Consider the following 8,236-nt stretch of genomic DNA (forward strand, 5'->3'; position numbering starts at 1 on the left):
AGATGTAATATAACTAACCTAAGAGGTGCAGGAACTATTGTGTGGAATGTAACGGTGTCCTGGGAACCTGAAGGTATGTTGAGCACAAAGCAGGGCTAATCATTTATACACTAGACATGCCGTATGTTACTGAAATTAATTCACATCTGATTTTGTGCAGAAGTCGATCCACTGTGGTTGTATCTATACACACTCTCAGCTGTAATTGGATTGCTGCTATGTGTTTTCACCTCAGCTGTCTGCCTCTACAGGTGAGTCTTACCTTTGGGCTTTCGGGTTTACGAAGTATGTTGTATGATTTAAGTATATATTTGTTATAATGAATTACATTTTAAATTAGGTTGGATTTAGTATGGAGTTCATTTACTGCATTTGTAGTCAAATGTAAATTATCCTAAAATAGAGATAAATCATCATTTTTCACACCCCTGTGTTTTCAGTCAGTCTTTGATTTTATCTTGTATTATCAGCAATGTAAGGTAAATGGATTTTCATTTGTGCCGCTCATGGCATCAGTTCTTTCTTGACATTTGATACCACAGTTAACATAAGACCCCATGGTCCAACCAGCAACTCTAGGTAGATTTGCTCTAAGGGTTTGAGTGGAAGCTTAACAACATATTTTAATTAGAAACAGTATGGCTGTGGCTCAGGGGGAAAATAATGTTATTCCACTTGTGTTATGTCGATGTCCATGGGCAAGATACTGAACCCCAAAATGCTCCTGTATGCATTGACCAATTATGTGTAACCTCTGTAGAGGTGCTTTGTAAGTCAACTAGAATAAATAAACAGCATCAGGTAATCATTGTTTACCAGAGACTGACTAAACTCACACGACATGGATTAAGTTAAGTCCACTTTACCACTGTTCAGATAACTATAGAACTATTTGACAGTTGATGAAATCGGCTACAAACTACAGTATCAATTAACTTTAAGTTTTCCCTTAGTAAGCAAGAGTAAGCATATTTTTGTACATGGGACCCTATAATTGTAATCGCTACATAAAAAACATTTGTACGTTTTGAGTCAGCACATCAACACTTCTGGAGATCCTTGTGTTGAAAACATGAAGAGTAACGAGAACGCTCCATTTTGATTTGCCTTTCCTTAATTCTTCATTGAAGATCATCTGGTATTTTTGTGCACTTCTCTTTAGATGCACAGTATGTTGTAATACACAGTGTCACGTGTAACAGTAGCTTCTTTGGGTTTTGTGCAGTCTAATAATGTCAAAGTCAAGATTAACTCTATTGTCTATTGTGTAATTTTGCTTTTTCACTGAAACTGTAGCTATCAAAATAAAACCTTCCACATATATACATACAAAATATATTAAGGTGTTGAAATTGGCCAACATCACCGATAACAATAAAAGAAAGAGAAAGCACCCCCCTCCCAACTCAAAATACCTTAAAAAAATAAAACAGTGTCCATCGCTTATCTGTCACTACTTTAAAAAAATGTATTGACACAGGGAAACATCCTTTTTAAATCTATTTCATTTACAACGAGGGGCCCTGAACCTCCTGCCAGAACGCAGTACTCTGAGTTTAGAAGATATCAAGGGGGATACTGTGTATAATATATTTATAACTCACAGGGGCTAATTGTCAAGAATAAATATTGTTACTTTAAGTACATTTTGCTGATAATACTTTTGTACTTTTCCCTCAAACTTTTTTCTCTGCAGAAAACACAGAGCCAGGACGCCAAACCAGATTTCAGTCGAGGGGCAGATGGATATTCAGTCGGAAGAAGAGGTCAGAAAGACTTTGACTCTAAAATGTACTTTGTTTTCATTTCTTCCTGTGACAAAACGTTAACCTTTCATTTCTATCTCTTTTGGTTGGCCTACCTCGAACAGGGTGTCACAGGCAGTAGGACACATATAAATCGCAGGAGTCAGTACTTGGAGAGGGTCAATAACATCTATGATCTCTAATGAGCTGAAGCCATTTTAAATGAAGAGACACGGACAAACCAGGAGCTGTAATGGAAGCCAATCAGAAGGAGGGGCGACTGGTCACTGATGCCTTTGGCTTATCTAACATTTCATTACAACCAGTGCTGTCACATTAAGGACATGTTTTAAATGTTTATTTTATATTTATGGTATTCTTTGTATTTTTTACATCTTCTTATAAATATGGTTTATTATTGATGTTTTTGTTCATTGTTTGTCCTCATCTGTCCTGAACTCTGAGCCAATCAAAGCTGCTGATGATGTTGGCCAATAAAGTTAGTCAACAGTTTTGTGTGCCTCCTAGTGTTTTGTAGAGGGATTACAGGGGAGGTGTTCAATTTCATTTCAGTCACTACCATTACGTAGAGTTTTATTTGTATTAATTATTTATTTCAGTCTGTGAGTGTGTTTCTCGGCTATTTTACTGATCGGACGCTTTAAATATGTTTAGTAACATGATAAATCAAGGGTATTACGGTAGGGATTATGTGATGGTTGAAGATCTCTGCAGTACGGCCATTTTGTCAATTTAAAGCAACATATGTGGTTCTTATAATAATATCTAAATGTCTTTTGATCAAAGCAGTGAACTCTTTCAAAGCAAGAGTTGTTTACTCGTATGGGGAAAAGCATATTCAATTAACTGAGCAAACACACTTGTTTTGTTTAAAAAAATATTTAGCATTCTCTTGAAGTCCCGGCATAAAACTAAATGTTCAGTTTATCATATGATTCCTAATGACATCCTTATAAGATTCAAGGGTTTTATTATCATGTGCACAGTAGCTACAGTGTACTTGTGGCAATGAAAATCTTAGGTCCCGAGCTTCATCAACAATGTGACATATTACATAAAGGACATAAGACAACAAAAATAACAATAATAATAATACAAAAATAAATATAGTGCAAATGAAACAGTGCGATACATTTGAATAAAATATTACTGGTGAAAGAAACAGAATGTAAGATTAAATATTGTACAGTGAAATACAACTAACTATACATAGCTGTTATTATTATTATTATTATTATTATTATTATTATTATTATTATTATTATTATTATTATTATAATAAATTAAATACATTCTAAAGATGCAACCAGATGAATTATTGACATTTATTTAAGATTTAATTTCTAATCTATTAATCAAATTAATTATTCATTTAATTAATCTATCTCATTTTAGTCATGTGAATTAATTTAAGTTTTGAGCTACCAAATAGCAAGCAACCACTTCCTTTGTGGGCTTTTGTTGCGCCTCCTTCATAAATACATGTAAAGCTCCTGTTGCAGTTTCAGTCTGTCTGTATCTGATGGACATCATGTTCAGACTAAACCTAACAGCTCTGCTCTGCATTCTACTTCTATCCCAAGTCATCTATGCAGGTAGAGTGGACATTTGTGTTTGTGATGCATGCTTTTCTGTAGATATACTAATGATTGAATATTTCCTTCAATATTAGAGATTGTTCGAGAGGATCACAGGAGTATAGAGGTGTCCAGGGGAGACTCCGTCATCCTCACTTGCAACATTTCCACAACAAATGCAACGCAAATCAACTGGAACAAAGACAGTTTTCTTTTTGCATATTCATTCGCAATCAGACTTTTTCAAATTTCACCTCTCACACACTGATAGACATAACCTTACCCTCAAAGCTGAATATATCTAATGTTCAGCGTGACGATGCCGGACTCTATAGATGTAATGTAACTTACCTAAGAGGTGCAGAAAATATTGTGTGGAATGTAACGGTGTCCTGGGAACCTGAAGGTATGTTGAGCACAAAGCAGGGCTAATCATTTACACTAGACATGCCGTATGCTACTGAAATGAATTCACATCTGATTTTGTGCAGGAGTCGATCCATCGTGGTTTTATCTAGACACACTCTCAGCTGTTGGATTGCTTCTATGTGTTTTCACCTCAGCTGTCTGCCTCTTCAGGTGAGTAATAGTTTTTTGTTTAGTCCTGTGTGTAGCCTATTGTCATTACAAGAGCTATATTTATGTATGTTCTAAGTAATGTGCCTTTTCTTCATATTTGCTGACAATGACTTCCTCCACCTTTTGTCGTCCCGTGCTCTAGTTACAATGTGAGACGTTTACACATTTTCTAGATTTACTAAAATGTTATTAATACTCTTTCCAGTAAAATGCCATTGCATAATTTGAACTGTTGATGATGTCGGACTGCACCATCTCTTTTCTTGGCAAACATTTTGACTTCTCAAAGCAGGAAAAGTAAAGGTGTAACTAATGTTAATGATGGCTCTATTCCTCAAGTCACACACATGCAGAGCTCAGGAGCTGGCTCACCTAAATAAAAAGCAGCCATCGTGTTTTTCAAACTGTGCTTCTCGTGCTCTGACAACTCAAAATGTCTGCAATGCAAGTGTTGCCCCCGTTTCAAAACATATCTGCTTCTTTTATATTATAACGTGTACAATGTGTTGTTTGAACAAGATCCTTAACATTTTTTGCAAATATTTGGCTCAGTGGTTTTATTTTTTAATAAAGACATTCTATCTGCTTGAGTTTGTAGTTACATAAAACCCACTAAGGGTGTCCACACATTGAGAACCTGTGCAGTTGCAGGTACATCAAGTGTTAAATAAAACTAAACTTGAATAAAGAACATTTACAAAATATTGAACAGTTCATTATCTAGCCAATGAACTGTAATAACCTTCATTCTTCTAATCTGATCACATACATACCCACAAAAGTTCTGCATCCTGGACTGTAAAATATAAATAATTTAGCCATATAAAACAGATTTTAACCAAGAGATCCCTTTAAATCATGGCTATGTTCTGTATGTCCGAGCGGCTGGATTGGCCTTTGAAGCAAATACCAGTCAGAATGATTACTCTTCATATAACAAAGTGTCTGAACTCAAACTGGAAAGTGTTTTTTTTATCTCTGCAGGAAAAGCTGGACTAACACCTCAAACCAGGAGAGCCACAGCCTGAGTCATGTCCAGTTCTGTGTCCAGTTGGGAGGAGAGGTCAGCATAGCTTTGTCATTACTCAAACAATAACGTTATTGAAACAATGTTTTATGCTTATTGGCTCTTTTGATATCTGAGTTTATTTAGTGTATTCACTTTCAGTCCCTGCAGGTGTCTCCTCCTCCACTCCACAGCTGTGCAGTCTACAGGGCGAATCATAAGCAGAGGGAGTCTGTGCAGAAGCTTCAGATTCAGTTTAAAGCTGAATAAGAAACAGGACAACGTGAAAACGAAACACAAAGCACCTTAGGTTGATGGCTATACAAAGTTGCTCTGTGTGCCAGACAGGGCAGCATGCCTTGCTGTGGATGTGATGCCATGTCAAATAAATATTGAAGATTTTAAATACAATGCCCACATTTGACGTTTGCTGTATTTTCTGCCTCTTATGGCCTAACAGTAGGTCCAACACAAGTGTGCAAAATAAAAATTATAGCATATAGTTTTGTAAAATAGGGAGATAAGATAAATACATGCATTTGTTAAGAGAAAAAAAGCCCATGTTTTGAATTTATTTTTATTTGAATCAGAAACCTCATGTTAGCTTACCGACCATGCATTGGTTAGAACTTTTTGTTTTATTTCTCTCATTAAAAAGAAATGCATCAAAATATATTAAATGTGTCTTAAACTATCTCATTATTATGACTTCTGTATCTCAGATAAACTTATATTAAATTAGTTATAGATATAGACAGGAGATCAAATCACACACAGTTCTCGTTTCGGTAGCAATAGAAACAGACATCAATGTCATTTAAACAACATTGTCAAAATCCATCCGTTTTATCAAAAAAGCAGCAGCTAAATAGCATCAGGTAATCACTGTTTACCAGAGACACACTAAACTCACACTACATGGATCAAGTAAAGTCCACTTCACCACTCTTCAGATAACTATAGAACTATTTGACAGTTGATGCAATCAGCTACAATCTATCACTGAACTTAAAGTTTTATCGGCAAAAGCATTGATGTCATGACTAAGCATTCTTTTTGTATGTGTGACCCTATGATGGTAATCGCTACAGTAAAAACCATCATTTAAAAAAAAAGTTGTTTACAAGGAATACACGATTCAGCACATCAACACCTTGTGATCCGTGTGGAAAACATGAAGAGTACGAACGAGAACGCTCCATTTTGATTTGCCTTTCCTTAATTCTTCCTTGATGATCATCTGGTATTTTTGTGCAATTCTATGTAGATGCAACGTATGTTGTAATACAGAGTGTCACATGTTACAGTAGCCTCTTTGGGTTTTGTGCAATCTAAGAAATGTCAAAGTCAAGATGAACTCTTGGGACATTTGTCTTGGGCTTTCTCACCCACACTGTAGCCATCAAAAGAAAACCTTCAACATAGAAAATATATTAAGGTGTTGAAATTGGAAAACATCAACAAAAATAATAATAAAAGTGAGAAAGTACCCCCCACCCCACTTAACATTTCTTGACAAAAAAAACAAGGATCAGTGTCACTATCCATCGCTTATCTGTCACTATACATTTGTATTGACACAGGGATACATTGTTTTTAAATGTATTTAATTCACAATGAGGAGAACTGAACCTCCTGCCAGAGGGAAGTACTTGTTTAGTATGTGATGGTTGAAGATCTTTGCAGAACAGCCATTTTGTCAATTTAAAGCAACAGATGTGGTTCTTCTAATAATAATAAAGTGTATTTTGATCAAAGCAGTGAACTCTTTCAAAGCAAAAGTAACGTAGCAACCAACCACTTCCTTTGGGGGCTTTTGGTGCGCCTCCTTCACAAACACACATAAAGCTCATGTAAGTTTCAGTCCATCTTTATCTTATTGACATCATGTGCAAACTAAACCTAATAGCTCTGCTCTGCATTCAACTTCTATCCCAAGTCTTCACAGGTACAGTTGACATTTGTGTTTGTGATGCATGCTTTTCTGTAGATTTTTCTTACACATTTATCTTTTATATTTATGTCTTAAATGCCTTCTACAGGGATTGTTCGATATAATCACAGGAGTATAGAGGTGTCCAGGGGAGACTCCGTCATCCTCACTTGCAAAATGTTAGCGACAAATGCAACATAAATCAACTGGAGCAAAGACAGTTTTATGTCAAGTGTTGCCCACATTTCAAAAAACATTTGCTTTGTTTTTTTATAACGTTAAAAGTGTGTTGTTTACAAACGAACATTTACAAAATATTGGACAGTTCATTATCTAGCCAATTAACTGTAATAACCTTCATTCTTCTAATCTGATCACATACATACCCACAAAAGTCCTGCATCCTGGACTGTAAAATATAAATAGTTTAGCCATATAAAACAGATTTTAACCAAGAGATCCCTTTAAATCATGGCTATGTTCTGTAGGTCCGAGCAGCTGGATTGGCCTTTGAAGCAAATACCAGTCAGAATGATTACTCCTCGTATAATAAAGTGTTTTTTTTATCTCTGCAGGAAAAGCTGGACTAACACCTCAAACCAGGAGAGCAACATCCTGAGTCTTGTCCAGTTGGGAGGAGAGGTCAGCATAACTTTGTAATTACTCAAACAATAATGTTATTAAATCAATGTTTTAGCTATTTCTTCTTTCGCCTGCTTATTGGCTCTTTTGATATCTGAGTTTATTTAGTTGATTCACTTCAGTCCCTGCAGGTGGCTCCTCCTCCACTCCACAGCTGTGCGAGGACAGGGGCGAATCACGAGCAGAGGGAGTCTGTGCAGAAGCTTCAGATTCAGTTTAAAGCTGAATAAGAAACAGGACAATGTGAAAATGAATGCTGCATGTTGAATATCTGTAACATGATTAACATGATCATGATAACATGATTTCTGTTTGGTTGCTTTGATTTGATGTATTAATTATAAATAGGTTAATAGCACCCCTGTTTTGGATGCACCCTAGGGTGGTGGCTATACAAAGCTGCTCTGTGTGCAAGGCAGGGCAGCATGCCTTGCTGTGGATGTGATGCCATGTCAAATAAATATTGAAGATTTTAAATAAAATGCCCACATTTGAAGTTTGCTGTATTTTCTTCCTCTTATGGTCTGGACCACTCCAACGGTATGTCCGTCACTAGTGTGCAATATAACAATTACATAAGTTTTCTAAAATAGGGAGATATGATTACTTGTGTGTGTTAATATAACACATGTTTTGATTTCATTTGATTTGAATCAGAAACCTCATGTTAGCTTACCATTGGGTATTAGACCATGCATTGGTTACAATATTTTTATTTTATTACTATCATTAA

General features: G+C 35.8%; 2 long non-coding RNA genes across 2 annotated transcripts in view; both read left to right on the forward strand.

Annotated features, from left to right (window-relative positions):
- LOC117466998 (uncharacterized) overlaps nt 1-2,258 on the forward strand; it is a 2,681-nt gene extending 423 nt beyond the window's left edge. The window contains exons 2-5 of the long non-coding RNA XR_011645168.1: nt 1-73; nt 161-251; nt 1,697-1,766; nt 1,871-2,258. The exon at nt 1-73 is cut by the window's left edge and continues 242 nt beyond it. This is a non-coding gene — a long non-coding RNA (uncharacterized lncRNA). The remainder of the gene's footprint in view (nt 74-160; nt 252-1,696; nt 1,767-1,870) is intronic.
- A 4,409-nt stretch (nt 2,259-6,667) lies between these two features.
- LOC117466177 (uncharacterized) lies at nt 6,668-7,999 on the forward strand. The gene is made up of 3 exons (XR_004554265.2): nt 6,668-6,876; nt 7,437-7,503; nt 7,626-7,999. It is a non-coding gene; the product is annotated as an uncharacterized lncRNA (long non-coding RNA).
- Nucleotides 8,000-8,236: the final 237 nt, after the last annotated feature.

Source organism: Pseudochaenichthys georgianus, chromosome 21 (assembly GCF_902827115.2).
Source record: "Pseudochaenichthys georgianus chromosome 21, fPseGeo1.2, whole genome shotgun sequence".
Taxonomy (NCBI): domain Eukaryota; kingdom Metazoa; phylum Chordata; class Actinopteri; order Perciformes; family Channichthyidae; genus Pseudochaenichthys; species Pseudochaenichthys georgianus.